We start from the raw sequence: 16,268 nt of genomic DNA on the forward strand, positions 1-16,268 counted from the left end.
AGGATTAACATGGTGAGAAGCTGACATCACACAAAGGAGAATGGAGGTGTCCATGGCTATGAAGGATTCGTGGTGATGTATGCCTTTGACTAAAGAATACAGAAAATTAATCAAAACGTGCATTATACCAAAAACTAATGATGTACTATAGGTTGGCTAATTGAATTTAAATTTAAAAAGTGTGCATCGGGCATGCAAATTTCAGTGGCTTATTTTTTAAATATTGCAAAGCAATACACTATTCCTAAGACAATAAATCCTCTGACACTTAAATAAAGCTGAAAACCAGTTAAAAAAAGGTAGAGATTAACAGTAAGAATCAATTTAAACATTTTACAACTAAAAATTAATGTGAAACAGAAATAGTGAAAGGTAACACAAATATGTTACTTTAAGTAATTCATTTATAGTGTCTTATTATCTTCAGTTATAAATTGGATAAGGATTTTTTTTATATATAAAAACTATCAAAAAAGTATCAGTGAAAAGACATGCTCTTCATGAGCTGCGTTGAAGCCAGGGTGAAAATGCTGCGGGACACAGCAGGCCAGCTCCAGGCACGAGCAGTGTGTCAGCCTGTCTTTCACGGGAGGACCCCAGAAAGTTCCATATACCCGTGTACTGCTTACCCAATTCCTTTCTAGTAACACAATATGCAACCTGTACCCATATGGTTTCAACCACGGGACGAAAGGCGGCGCAGTCAAGTGTTTAGAGTTTCCTCGGAAAATTCGGCGCACGTTACGATGTCCCCTCGAACGAAACTCCTTCCAAATCTTAATGAGCAAGCTCTTGCTTATTGATTCATGATACTTGCTTCACATTTTTTCGTCCAGTGTTTGATTGGATGCCATACTGACAGCTTCAGATGGCAGACCTGCTTATCCCCTTTCCATAGTTTCTGCTCGTGTCATCTACCGTTACTGAGTCTTCTGGGACATCTGCGGCTCTTGCCTCGCCTGGAACGCGCCCGCGCTCCTGGCGGTGGAGTTCCCGCAGCTCAAACTCCGCGGGCTGGGGCAGCCAAGCCCGGGAGGGGGCGGCCCCTGGTCCTGTGGGCGGAGACGCAGGCGGAGGGCGGTGCCCAGAGCCGGAGGCCGGCGGGGGTGGGGGGACGCTCGGGGAGGGGGCGCGGGGGCCTCCCCTTCCGCCACTGCGGAGGGACTAGAGCCAGGGCCTTGTGGGCAGGTGCGGAAAACCCTAAACGGATGAGTCATATGGTAAGTAAATTTTATCTCCCCAAAATAAAAGTATAATTTCATATTAAAGAGTTATTTTTGTTGTTAATGGTTGCACAGATTCCCCTTTACCGTTTGTCATTGTACAATCAGCCACTGGGTGCTGCTGCACAGTCGGACGTTTCCAGGGCTTTGCTGTTATAAATGCTACTGTTTTACAAAGGTATGTATAAACAGTTTTTATTATTTTTAAGATAAATTTCTAATAGTGGATTCGCTAGGTCAAAAGCTGTGACTCTTTTAGGGTTCTTGTTCTGTGTTGCTAGAAATAGTGCACCAATTTTAATGCCACTGCCAACCTGGAGTTCACACGTATCTTGCCGGGCTTTCCAGCCTCTTCTTGATTTGATGTATTTGAGTGGCTAATAGATGTACTTTATAATATTAGAAAAGCTCAACTAGTGTTCCTTATTTTCTGTATGCTAAGAATTTTTCTGCAAGTAAATGTTTTAGGGATGAGATATTGCTAGCTCTGGATTAAACTAAAATGAAATCCATTTTTATAACCTTTCTAGTATTTAAAAAAGAATAAAAATAGTAAAGTTTTTTTTTTTTACTTTTCTTCCTTGTTTTCCCTGTGTGTGGTACAGTTCACTCTTTCCTTGTTATAAAGATGTTGATAGCATCTGCAAACAATTAAGACAATACTGAAGACTTTAAAAGTGTAAGCATCCCTTCCCCAAGAAATAAAAAAATAAAAGTATGAGCATCCCATTTCCTAAATGAGGTTACAAACTGTATAGAATGTAAATGCCCATCTCTGTTTTTTATTTAGCTGTTACCTTCATCTTATGTATTTAAAAAAGGATTGACTTTAATAAAATGGGGGGGAAATATTAATGTGACTTTTGCATTAGGCACTGAAGAGGGTAAGACTCCAGGGTAAACTGTGGCAATCAGATTATGAGAAACTTGAAGGCTAAAACAATGTCTTATTCCTATCTTGAATCTTTCGAAGTACACAGTAAGTGCTTAATAGGTTCTCATTAAATAACATGAAATTTTCACTTCTGAACCATTTCCCGTGACTCCAGTCAGTAGGAAGAAATTTCAGGTGTGGCCTGAAGGTTGGGTCTATCTATAATAAAAATAAGCATCTTCTGTCAAAGTGCAAACAAATAGGAAAACATTTAATTGCATTTATCATCCAGTAACAATGTATTTATCATTAAGAAGTTGGTAGCACCTGTGTGAATTGAACAACGCTGAAAAGGCATTTAGATTTGCATTATAGTTTGCTAAACAAAGGAGTAATCTAAACAAATTTTCAGAGGGAAATGTTTACCCAACTTAAGAGAACTATTTTCGAGTATTACAATAGCTTCTATTTGCATAAAAATAAATGCTGATTAAAAATGAACGTTCTTTATTCATTAAATCAAGGATGCATTGTTAGAATTAAGAATTACTATTACTGTATTTCTGTAAGGTAATAAAATGATATTTCTTTTAAAAAAGTCACTAGCTTTTTTTTGTTTTCACTGTATTTCTGAGAGGTGCAGCTGATTACCTGTGATTATCATAAAATGAAGCCAAAACTTCAGAGTTCAGGTGATTTGCCTGAGGGCATGCAGTGAGCTGCCGAATTAGGACCAAGCCCCACGTCTCCAGTTCCACATCTCAGGTTCTCATCACGCAAACTTTTTTTAAACCACTGTCCCAGACAGCACTGCTTCAGGGAGTGGTGCTGTTTGCACTATTACTCTTTTAGAAAGCCATGTCGGAAAATTAAATATGCAAAGGCATAAAGAAATCAGTTCAGTGTAGTTTACCTTGGAGTAGAAGACTTAAAAATATCAACGTTTATTTTTTCAAAGAAAAATTTAAGGATTATTTCTATTTTTGCTTATGAGATAAATGGTGATTTCCCCATAAGCTTGTAAATACTTTTAGGAATGTCATGTCAAAAACAGGCCTCTGTTAACCATTATACCGTAGTCCCCCCTTATCCACGGAAGATATGCTCCAAGACCCCCGGTGGATGTGTGAAACTGGGAATAGTACCAAACCCTATACATACTAGGTTTTTCCCTTTACCTCACACCTGTGATGAAGTTTAATTTATGAATTAGACACAGTAAGAGGTTAACAACAATAATAAAATTGAACAATTATAATAATATACTGTACTAAAACTTAGGTGAATGTGGTCTCTCATTTTAAAAATATTTACTCACCCTTCTTCTTCTTGTGATGATGTGAGATGATAAAATGCTTACGTGTTGAGACGAAGTGAGGAGAATGACAATGGCGGCCGTTGTGACGTGGCCTTAGGTAGCCCTGACCGACCACTCCTCAGGAGGGTCATCTGCCTCAACCACGGCTGACCGTGGGTAACTGAAACTGGGGAAAGCAGAACTGTGGCTACTCCACCAGATGGAACTAAGGTTCATTCTGCTGACTTCTTATCTGACTGCCGCTGGACTCTGTTATAGCCCCTCATGGTGTGTTAAAACCAACAGCAAACAGATAAAAAATAAATAAACGAATCTGCTTGCCCTTTGCTGTATGTCTCTGAAAATGCTTTGGATTATTTTCCTCAGTTATTTTTCAAACATATAAAAAGCTTTATTTTTTTTAACAACAGTAATACTCATATAAACATTCTTAGTAAGACCGTTCTCGTATGTGGACAGAGTCCGTTTTCAGGTGGGTATGTCTGTGAGCTAAACCACCTCTTTTTTTTTTTTTTTTTCTCAATGGGATCATGAGATGGTCATCTGTGTGTATCACAGCAGGAAAGGGGTAAGAACAGAACAGATGAGCCAGATCCCCTCCTCATTTTACAGGGGAGATCTCTTGATCCTAGAAAGGTAACAGGACTTGCTAAAATCATTGACAGAGCTGGACTTTTCACTGGGACTTGTGTTCCTTGTGGTCCTTTTCTGTCCTTTTATGGAGGCTTTCACCCACCCCAGGCTACAGCATCATTAACAAACTTAAGTTCTTGGAGGAAGCAAGTATATGAGCACCTTTTAAGCAAGTGTCCTGCTAAGAGGCAAAGGCACACAAATTTTAGAATGGCCAGCCCTGAACTACAAATTTCTACTTCTCTTCTTTCCCCTTTCCAGCCAGAATTTACGTTTGCTGTCAAGGACCTGAATATAATCAAGGGTAGGAAGACAGGGCAGCTAATGGCAAAAAGTGGAAGTGAATGCTTTCTTCTTCCACCATGGCTAATTTGAAAACAAAAAACCAAAAAACAAAAACCCACAGTTATGTAATATCATGAAATCTTATATTTTATTTCTTTTGGTTTTCTAATTCAGTTAGTACTATAGAGATAGGTTAAGATTTGACCTTTTTTCTTGAAATTATTTTGTACATTTTAAATAAGAGAATTAGAAGTTGAAAAGTTCACAAGTAAAATGTAATAAGAATCTATCAGGCTTAGGGGTGCCTGGGTGGCTCAGTTGGTTAAACATTGGACTCTTGATTTTGGCTCAGGTCATTATCTCAGGGTACAAGATCGAGACCTGCCTTCGAGACCTGCGTGGGCTAGGTGTGGAGCCTGCTTAAGATTCTCTCTCTTCTTCTCCCTTTGCTCCTTCCCCACTCCCCCACTTGCACTGACGCACACATTCCCTGTCTCTCTCGCTCTCAAAAAAAAAGAAAGAAAGAAAAGAATCCGTGAGGCTTAGATCTCCCGATAGTTTTCAAAACTAAATTGCTCTACTTATAATAACATGGTAAAATAAATTATCCACCAACTAACCAATAACATCTTGGAACAAAAACCATGCCCCATTAGTAAATGTCTGGTTAGTTAGTATGACTCCTTCTACTACCCATTCTGTATTCCCTTTGCCTTCAGTGAACACCTAAACTGGTTATGATTTTTTTACCTCGTAGGGTGACCCGAACCTTCCTTCCTGAAAGATGCAGGCCTCAGTAGGACTCCTGCCTGCTTTGGATTGTTGCAGTTCTCTATTCCTTTGTGTTTGGAACAGAGGGCGTCATAATTGATGCCGGCTTTCAGTTCTCCCCACTGTGGGCGATACTCTTACAATGGATAAGTACTTGGTTCTATCACTTGAATCATTTTTATCCATCCATTGTTCTGTGAAATGTACCTTTGTCACCTGTTGGCAGTTAATCCTTCTGGCAGACCACAAGGCACTATATTTTATGGAATGGCTCCAGAATGGAGACTTCAGCTCAGCTACACTTCGTGAAGACAGAAACACACCGAAAATACAGCATTGCACGCCCAGGGCTGATAAAAATCTGTTCTAAGTAAATCGGGAGCTCCAATCTCATGTCAACTCTTAGGTTGGTTATTCTACTAAAAGGGAATAAAATGTCATTTGTTGGATTCTTATTTGGCTCCCAGCTTACTATGTTATAGACCCTCCTGGTATTTTAAAACAAGAGACAAGTATCAAAACGTATTCAATCCAGCTAATCACCTCAGTGAGGAGTTGGCTCTCTGGGTCTGAAGGAAGGCAAGAAGAAACAAGTGGCAACGTAGAAAAACCTGGAGGATCACATGGTCCAGAAAGTTCCCTGTTTCTGCAGTGAAGGGAACATCCCTGAACACTATGAACCTGCATGGCATGGCTCAGCCACTCTTGCCTCCTGCCAGGGCAGCTCCGCTGTCTTCATTATTATCCCTTTCTTTCTTTCCTTAGGAGAGGTCCTGCTGTTTATTCTCCAGGGAGATATTTACATAAGAAATCTTTTTTTTTTTTAAAGATTTTATTTATTTATTCGACAGAGATAGAGACGGCCAGCAAGAGAGGGAACACAAACAGGGGGAGTGGGAGAGGAAGAAGCAGGCTCGTAGCGGAGGAGCCCGATGTGGGGCTCGATCCCATAACGCCGGGATCACGCCCTGAGCCGAAGGCAGACGCCCAACCGCTGTGCCACCCAGGCGCCCCTACATAAGAAATCTTAAATCTCATCTGTTGGGTTCCTGAATCTCTTACTCCGGGAGGTGATATGTTATTTTTAAGTGAGAGCCCACATAGACTGTCAGTGTGGGGCAGCTGCAGCCAGATCTCATGCTGGTCTTTATCAGGGTGACCATGCACACAGCCCTGGGCCAGCTGCTAAGGGAAGGGGGGTCAGCCTTTCACTCATGGGAGGGAACACCCAGGAGAAAAACAATACCAATTTAAACAACTATTAAATGAGTTATTATTTGTGATATACTTAGAACGGTGCCTGCCATATATTAAGTGTTTGGTAAAAGTAAAACAAATCAATTTGGAGGGGACAAGTGGGGCTCCTAGGGTCTTAGTCACAAAGAGGCATTATGGATGTGGTAGTGGGTCGGATCGTGTACGCCCAAAATTCACGTCCACCCAGAACCTCAAAATGGAATCTAATTTGGAATAAGGGTCTCTGTGGATGTAATTAGGGTACAAGATTGAGGTGAAATCATACCGGATTAAGGTGGACTCTAAATCCAGTGAAAATTATAAGAGATAGAAGAACAGAAATACAGGGAAGAAGGAATGTGAAGATGGGGGCAGAGATTGGAGTGAGCCATCTACAAGCCAGGAATGCCAAGAATTGCAAACAGCTACCAGGATTTGGAAAGAGGCATAAAATGGTTTCTCCCTCAGAGCCTCCAGAGAGAACTGACCCTGCCGAGACCTTGATTTTGGACATTTGGCCTACAGAACTGTGAAAAAATACATTTCTGTTCTTTTAAGGTACCCGGTTTGTGGTAGTTTGTTGTGGTGATGTAGAAAACGAACGCTGATTTCTATCTCAAGTCTACCCAAATTCTTTATTTGTTAGGTAATGGAAGAATACAAACAGGTTTTGTTCTGGAAATATTCATATGACCTTAACCTGCAAATATTCTTATGATCTTAACCCAAATGAACCTGTATATGCAAAGAATGTTAATACAGTGAACACATACACCAGTGTAATAATACAAGCATGGGGGGGGTTGCCAACCCATACACCTCTCTGGAAACTAGTTTCCGCGAACCCAGGCAACCATTTTTATGACACGCAAGCTAGCCTTTCCGCCATAGCTGCAGCCATTTACCCCAGGGGCAAGGGATCCCTGACATCTCAGCCTAAATGAAGTCTTTTTCCTAGAACTTTGGATTTTGAATTCAAGGCCATTGGTCAGTCTTTGCTCGTTCTTCAATGAAGGACACATCAGGTTGAGAGGACTCAGTTGACCATGAATTAACAAAGTGGATACACAGTGAAGAGAGAAAGAAAGAAGCAGACATACAGGGCCGGCTAAAAGACTACGTAGCCCAAGAGAACAGGGACCAAGAGATTACCTGCTCTTATTTCTAATTCAGATCATTGAGGATCTTCACACCTGACTGATTACCCCTGAGGCAGTTGGGATGGTGGTTAAGAGTGGAGGCTCTGGAGCCAGATGGCTTTGGGTGAGTTACTTGCCCTTCTTGGTTTCCTCACTGTGGTTGGGACTAATGACAGAGCCTCCATCAAATAGCTGTTCCTTGGATTAAATGTAGAAAGCATTGAGGAGGAGTGAAGGTACATTAAGCACATTAATATGAAACACTTGGGTGTGGACATCATATGTTCTCAGGAGATGTTGGCTGCTATTATTGTTATCCTGTCGCCTCCAAAATGGCTTTTAAACCATGTCACGCTTCTACTTCATTTTATGCTTCTTGGTAAGTAGCACATTTAAGTGGTTTTCCATCTATGTCTATGCTTTTAGTTTCACAGTAGATTAACGTACTATACCAAAGACTAAAAGTCAGTCACAGCACAGGAAGTTTATTTTTTCCCTTCCTGACAATACTTGAGGTCACTGAGCATCCTATAACACAAAGCAAATAGTAAAAAGCAACGTCGTTTCTGGGGGTGTTTATTGTGGGTGTGTTTGCTCCCATCTACCTGCTCTCTGTGCAGAGTCGGCACAACCTCATTTTATTACATCGGTGTGTAAAGCAAGTCCTAGTGCCTGCTCGGGTTTAAGCAGAAATATTGTGTAAGGAAAAGAAAACAAAATGTTAGTTTAAATGCTTGTGATCCTGGGAGGTAAGCCAGAGTTTGAGCTTTTTAGCTGAGGAGGGAGACAGAATTCCTGTTAGAAAGATAGTTGTGCATCTGTTTAGGGAAATAGATGAACAGGTTTGGGTCCTCTAGGTCTGGTTCAGACAAAGAAGACTTTAGTGCTTTGCATATTAAAGAAACAACAATTTTTCATTTCTTCCTGAGTGAGGGATGGAGATCCAAGTACTCAGGTGTTGGAGAAATCATGGAACAAAGAGGCCTGGCCCCACCTGAGCCTGGCTGGCCCAGAAGGAAACTGCTAGAGATGGCAGGATGGCTGAGAGGCTCAGGGGCAGTGAGACAGCTGCTATTCTACTGTAAATTGGTTACTTCTTGGTGCTTCCCTGCAATTCCATTTCATTATCCCCAAATCTTCAGTAAAGTCTGTTGTGCATGAGTATTCAGGCTCCAGATGGAGCTGGTTAGAGCCAAACAGGGAAAGCAGCTGCCCAGCGACACAGGAAGCCAGCTGACACGGCTGGTACGTGAGAGCCTCCATCGGATGTCACAAAGCTGGAGACATCAGGGACACCTGTGTTTGGGCTGCTTTTTAGGCCTTCTTTAGAAACATGTTTATGTTTTGGAAAAATTATGCAGAAAAGAACTACTCCAGTAGTTAAATACTCCCGTATCCCATTTGCTGGTGACAATCTGACTGTGCTTTACTTAAGGGAAATAAGAAACCAGACATCTTTGGGTCCAGTGATTAACTGTAGCAGCTTGAAGAGGGCTAATGAGTTCTCGGAACTCTGACCACCTCTGTAAGCACAATGGCGTGAACATTGGGGTGATGACTGTTACAGTGGGCTCTGAGACAAAAACATGGAGATCTTGTCAAAAAATGCAGGGTGCCAACATCAGTGTTTGGAGGTTATAGTCAATCGGCCTCCCCCCAGTCCAGATGTTAGGAAGCAAAATTGCTCTTTAAAAGCAATGATTTTTTTAAAAAGTTATTATTGAAACACATACAGAATAGTGTGATAAACTCCCAAGGACCCCATCACCCCGTTTCCGTAATAACCAAGCTAGTTTCATCTTAATCCCATTCTCTTCCCCCTTTTATAATCTTATCATTTCATTCATAAATATTTCTTTCTCCAAAAGATAATGATTCTTATTTTATACACAACCATAATATAATGATCATACTGAAAAATAATTGATAATTTCATAATATCATCAAATATTCTTTTGGTGTTCAAGTTTCACATTTAAAAATTTCTATTTCAATCAGGATCAAACAAAGACCACACTTCTCTTCCTTCCTTCTTCTTTTTTTTTTTCAATGTTATTTATTTGTTGAAGAACTTGGGACATTTGTCCTGTAGTTTTCCACATTCTGGATTTTGTTCAGTGCATTCCTGTTGTGTCAATAGACTCTTCTCTTCTGTATCTCCTATAGAGGATAGTTAAAGTTTGAGGCTTGTTATGATATAGTTTACCCCCCCCCTTTTTTTCTTTTCAAAATTACTTCTTGCGTACTAGTGTGTAATTTCATCAGGAGGTACAAAATGCCTGATTGGCTGCATTTTTTTTTTCCTGTTAAAAGCAGCCATTGGTGATCATTGCCTACTTATTTTTAACGTTTGGCAAAAATGTGTTGTGCACACTGTATTATCTTGTAGAAAGAGTAATTCCCCTTATTAACTATTTTGGGTACTCTAGGTAGTTCATATAAGAAAGACAATTTTTTCCTTTACCAGTTTTCAGAGTTTTAGTATGAATTAACTTTCTACTACCTTCCAAAGGTGACCACTGGTTTCTTTTTAGTATTATTTATTATAATGTATTATAATTATTTAATAATCACTTATTATTATTAAGTACTTATTATTTAATATTTTACTCATAAATTTAAGCATATTTGATACGTTTCAGCTCATTGTGGTTTTTTTCTCATGAAAGTGGTCATCCTTACTGAAGAGAAGCCTCTTCAAGTTGGTTCTGAGTTCTTTTTGACAACCTTGCTTTCTAATATGGTAATGTTTCTGGATTGTTTAATAAATTTCCTGACTCAAACTACAAGAAGCCATTTCTCAAAGGAGCCTTTGTTCCTTTTAGTGACAAATGCTATTTAGAGACCAAAATGAAGGTGCAAGGATGATCATTGCTACTTGTTTCCAGGTCTTTTCATTAAAATATATATATATATCATGAGCTCATTCTGATATTCATAATTAATATCTATAGGATTTTTACTTAGCCTACATTTATTTCTCTTTTATTCCATACAGGAAATCCCAGTTCTCAAAAACACCAACATAACTACTTATTTGCTTTACCATATGACAGCAGAGAGCAGAGAGCATTGTCAAGAGCAACATCGTCGGGGTCACCTGGGTGGCTCAGTCAGTTAAGTGTCCAACTCTTGGTTTCAGCTCACATAGTAATCCCAGGATCCTGGGATTGAGCCTCACATTGGGCTTAGCACTCAGGGCAGAGTCTGCTTGAGATTCTCTCTCTCTCTCTACCTCTTCACCTCCTGCCCTGCTCTCTTGCTCTTTCTCAAATAAATAAATAAATATTAAAAAAAAAAAAGAGCAACACCATCAGTGACTGTACTACAAGGTCATCGTTCTAAATTGCAAATCTGATCATATTACAACTTTGTCTAAACTCCTCATTGCTTTCCCATCCCCTGAAACACAAAACCCAAGCATGTTAACGTGCCATAAGAGGCACTTCATGATCTGACCATATGCCATTGGCTTATCTGGAAATGCTCTGTTCTTCCTTCCCATTCTATTGAACTCTGAGTTACCCATCCAAGCCCAGATCAGAAGATTTTGTATCATATCCCCTCTTCCCTAGCACATATGGTTGCTCTTTCCCTGTGTTCTTCTCTGCCTCATACAGGCTTTTATTCATGCCTTTACCAAACTGAATTCTAATTATTTCCATTATATGTGTGTTCTGTACTAGATTGTGCGTGTCTCAATGGCAAGGCCTATTCAATTTTATATTCCCAGGATCTAAGTTAAGTCCATGATAAATAGAAGATGCTCAAAATATACTTGTTTAATTGATCTGATTTAATATGACTGAAGAGGGGCAAAATCTAGCAGTCTTGTTTTCTGATATTTAAGAAACTATCCAGTGTTTTTAAGAAATTTATTTTCTGCTAGTAACGTCACCTTGCTAGGAATTAAAAAGATTCACAGGAAAATTGTTTGCAAAGGCATAATTGCTCTTGTATCTTTCAGGCTTAAGGTAAATACAATGATAATAGTAACAGTAATATCTGTGAGCATCCGTGAACCTCCATTCAGTGACCCTGTGGTCATATCTCCAATGCGAACAGGCAGGATACTGGAGGGTCTTCAGTGTCAGTGTTTTCCATTTCTAATAGATTGCAGTTGTGATAGTTCTCCTAATCAGGCTCAGTTCTGCCCTAAAGAACCAAGGCAGAGAGTAAAGTCATTCTCTGATATTCTATTCCAACAGTTTTAAGCATTGCTTTTCAGAGTCATCAGGGAAATGCAAGTTAAAACTACAATAGGATGGAGGGGATGGAGAGGTATAAACTTCCAGTTGTGGGATAAATAAGTCACAGAGATGGGGGGTACAGCATGGGGAAAATAGCCAATAATATTGTGATAATGTTTTGTGGTGACAGATGGTAATTACAGTTATCACGGTGAACACTGAGTAATGTATAGAATTGTTGAATCAGTATGTTATATACCTGAGACTAATATAACATCACATGTCAATTATACTTCAATAATAATAAACTGCAGTAGGATGGCTGCACTTACCCACTAGAGTAGCTAAAATTAAAAGGTTTTTTATTGATTTTCAGCTGTTCCATGTCAAAGTATTCTTCATATATTAATACATTCTTTCATTTCCCCTGCTTTTTTTCTAATAGCATCTAATAGAGGCCATGCCAGTGCTCTCTCCCCACCTTCTTCTTTCTGTCATATTTCTCATTGTTGTTTGAGTTGGGAATTTCTGGATCATCTATTTTCAAGAGTTTCCTGTAGATGAAAAGGGGCCAGAATAGCAATCTAGGCTAAGTGACTTTAATTTTTTTTAATGCAGTTTCTCTCTTTTCCATAGTCACAAAATCAACTGCCTTCCTCCAACCTAGTTAGTCTTCATGATTCTTTATAGAGCCTTGCCTTTTTCTGTTTACGTACCTTATAGTTCTGAAAGGGCTTTCTGCCAGCCCAGTCCTATTCCTGAACCTTCTTTAGGAGGCAAAGGATATGGCTTTGCACTCAAGAGGTATTGCTCAGTTGGGAAGTAAACATTTTAATGTGTGTGTGCTTTATGGTATGTATTAGTACTGGATTCTCTGTCCTCCACTGTCTCTCTTGATGTATCCTGAATAATAACTGGTTTTATTATCTGAAGCCAGCAGGCTTAGTTCAGGAAACCACACAGTGCTGTGATTGTTTCTGAGAACAGAGTGTGCAGAAGAATTCTGGGAGGGCCAGATGTTAAAGACCAACAGTAAATATTCACTCCTTAAAGGATGGGGCCCCTCATCAGTGACGACTGCTGTGATCAAAGAGGGCAGGTGTGATGGGACAGTTGAAGACAGAAGGTTTAGAATGTGTTTGGGTGAGAACTCACACAGAGGGGGCAGGTTCTACAAGATAACACTTCTAAAAGAAAGGGGAGTTAGAATGTGGCAAGCAGAAGCAGGATCCTCCAGTGCAGGTGGCTTCTTCACCAGAGGCAGTGAAGATACCACAGAAGCTTGGAGCTGTGGTAGGGACCTTTTTGAATCAAGTTAGGATCTGAAATTTAAGTGAGGCTTGGTCCCTAAAGTGGCATTTATCATAGTAATAGAGGAGGGAGCTCTTTAACTGAGAAACTGGGAAAGCTACTCCTTGCCTCACTTCAAAAGATCTTCCTTCTAATGAGAAAATCCAACTCATTCAAATATGATTAGCAAAGTAATTGTGCAACTAGAACTAGATCCAAAGAAAGCTATTCTAGGAAAAGAAAAGAGCAAAACGGACCTGAAAATAGATACAAAACTTCCTTGCAGACTACAAATACTTACTAGAAAAATATTGCTCCAAAGCAGAGGAATATTGCAACACAACATCCCAACATGAATAAAGGGGGATAAATCATAATCCCAGGAGGGGAGCCTGGGTGGCGCAGCCATTAGGCGTCTGCCTTCGGCTCAGGGCGTGATCCCGGTGCTCTGGGATCGAGCCCCACATCAGGCTCCCCCGCTGGGAGCCTGCTTCTTCCTCTCCCACTCCCCCTGCTTGTGTTCCCTCTCTCGCTGGCTGTCTCTGTCAAATAAATAAAATCTTAAAAAAATAAAATAAAAAAATAAAAATAGATAAAAAATAAATAAAAAATCATAATCCCAGGAAAGAAAAAAATAAAAAAAAATACAAGAACTCAGGGAAGACAGAGCCAACAAATGGAAGGTGATGGTCAGTCAATGAAGTATGTGAAATGATTAACTAGCAAAATTTAGGAAAGAAATAGAAGACACAGGGGTGCCTGGGTGGCTCATTTTTTTGGGCGTCTGCCTTCAGCTCAGTCATGATCCCGGGGTCCTGGGATCGAACCCCACATTGGGCTCCCTGCTCAGCGGGGAGCCTGTTTCTCCCTTTCCTCCCTGCTCATGTTCTCTCTCACTATCTCTGTCTCTTTCTCTAAAATAAATAAATAAATAAAATCTTTTTAAAAAAGGATTATAAGACACAGACAAAATCATTTTGTAAATAAAGATGAAATTACAAGAAGCGTAAGAGGAAATAGACACTATAGAAAGAGTAACACAAAATAGAGAATATACACACACAGGAAAAGTGAAGAAAGTGAGAGAGAAATAAGTTAAAAGTTTTTTAAAAGAAAGGGAAGAGAAAGCGTGAGTTATAAAAGATATGCAAAACTATTCAAAATAAGACTAATTTGAGTTTTTCCATTGGAGGAAAAAATAGAGTAAAACATACATTATAAAATGTTCTGAGAGGAGACTTGAATTTGTGTATTAAAAGGCACATTCTAGATATGAAAGAACTGTCCCAGAATGACCAAAACCAAGACTTCCTACTACCACCAATCATACAAACATTAGACTTACCCTACTAACATCAGTAGCAAACTTTGGGCATCTGGGCAAAAACATTGTATCATTTCTTAGTGAAAGAAAGCCAAGTTGGTACAGCTACAGTCAGTGCTAACAAATGGAACAATAATTGTCAGATACTTAAAGAAAGAAAGTTTGAGCCAACAATTTTAAATCCATTCAAGCTGTCTTTCAAGTGTCAAGGCTACAGGCAAAAATTGCCGCAACTCAAGGACTCAGGGAATACCGTTCACATTAGGTCTTACTGAAGCATCCCCAAAAGAACAAAATTCATTCAACCAAAAGATGATTGGGCAAAACTTCATCAAAAAGACTGGAGGTGAATATTAGAACTAGGACCAAAACAAGGGCTAACTTAAGGGGTAAAAATAAAATGTACATATGAATATTATATTTATATACATTTTCAATTAGGAGGCTATTATTTTAAAAATTATAGTTCTTAATATATTTTTATTCTAGTGCCTGCCTTTGTAATTAGACTTTTCTTAAAAGATTTATTTCTTTTATTTATTTGAGAAAGAGAGAGAGAGAGCACACATGGGGGGAGGGACAGAGAGAGACCCAAGCAGACTCTATGCTGAGCACAGAGCTGGACAGAGGGCAACCGCAGGACCCCGAGACCACGACCTGAGCTGAAATCAAGAGTCAGGTGCCAGTTGTGCCACCCAGTGCTCCATTTATAATTAGACTTTTATATAATACCCTTAGAACCTTCTTTATTCAGACAATATCTACTGCTTCCTATTATGAGCATCAAGTGAGTTAGCTCGTAAGTTCTTCCTACTCTCTTTTCTCTATGGCTTTCTCCATCCAAATTTAGCCAACAATATAATTTGCTATGGGCTAAATTGTGTTCTCCCAAAATTCATGGGGTAGATATATGCTTAGTTTTACAAGAAAATGCCCTTTATTCAAATTCATTATTCTATCTCTTTCAGGAAGCATTTTTATTTCATACAGTCTTCAAATTGCTTTTGTTAGGATTATTCCTAGATATTTTATATATTTGTGGATATTATAAACAAGAAATGTTTTTTAATGTTTTCTCTGTTTACTGATTATATATAGGAAAGGTTGTTTTGTAGATATTTATCCTGTATCCAGCAACATTATTAAACTTTCTTGTAAGTTAAAATAGTTGTTCAGTTCTAGTTATAATCATATTGCATTAAGTAAGTCTTTTAAAACAGATATAGCTTCTTTTCCTTTAGTTTTTCTATTGCATTGTCTGGAATAGTGGTTCTCAAGCAGAGTAGCTTTGCCCCTCAGAAGACATTTGGTCATGTCTGGAGACGGTTTTGATTGTCACAACTATCTGGTAAATAAAGGCCAGGGATGCCGTAAGACATCTCACAAGGTGTAGGACACCTCCCCACAACAAAGAGTCATTTGGCTCAAAATGTCAATAATGCTGAGATTGAGAAACCCTGCTTGAGAACTTCCAGTAATATAAAAAGTAGTGCTGAGGTTAAAGCAATCTTCTCTTATTTCTGATTTTAACGTGAATATCTAATATTAACAGGTATAAAATTTGACATAAGTTAGTAATCATAAAAGTAGGAATTTATTCAAGAACGCTTTGTGAACTAGTAATTCTCCAGTAGCGACAAGCTAATCGTGGCAGTGGTTCTCAAAAAGAGAAAGTTGTAGAAAAGATGTGAAAAGGTAGGTAACAAAGTCTATTATGTGGTTGATTATTGCCAGGGGACATGCCCTTCCTCACTGGAATTACTAAAGCATCAAGTACTACTATGCAAGATTAATTAATATCAGCTAGATTACGCTGGACCTGTATGCCTTTCTTTTTTGCCATTAAAACAGTATCACTTGCAGTGAAGGCCTTCTTTAGGTTAGAAGCGTCTGTGAACTCAATATTTTTATGTCCAAATAGGTCTAATTCAGACTGAACTTTTATTTTCCTCGTCAGCATTTTGAGGCTGTTTTTCAGTTTTCCG

At 39.2% G+C, this 16,268-nt stretch overlaps 1 long non-coding RNA gene across 2 annotated transcripts; it reads left to right on the top strand.

The window, feature by feature from the left end:
* Positions 1-1,090: 1,090 nt before the first annotated feature.
* LOC123784125 (uncharacterized) lies at positions 1,091-13,318 on the top strand. 2 transcript variants are annotated; one of them, XR_015724222.1, is made up of 4 exons: positions 1,091-1,220; positions 1,332-1,401; positions 5,091-7,858; positions 10,478-13,318. It is a non-coding gene; the product is annotated as an uncharacterized LOC123784125 (long non-coding RNA). The 2 variants fall into 2 exon arrangements; XR_006777395.2 differs by having other exon boundaries at positions 1,105-1,220; positions 1,299-1,401.
* The last annotated feature ends 2,950 nt before the right edge of the window (positions 13,319-16,268 follow it).

This window comes from Ursus americanus, chromosome 4, assembly GCF_024610735.1.
Source record: "Ursus americanus isolate L20-20 chromosome 4, mUrsAme1.1.p, whole genome shotgun sequence".
Classification (NCBI taxonomy): domain Eukaryota; kingdom Metazoa; phylum Chordata; class Mammalia; order Carnivora; family Ursidae; genus Ursus; species Ursus americanus.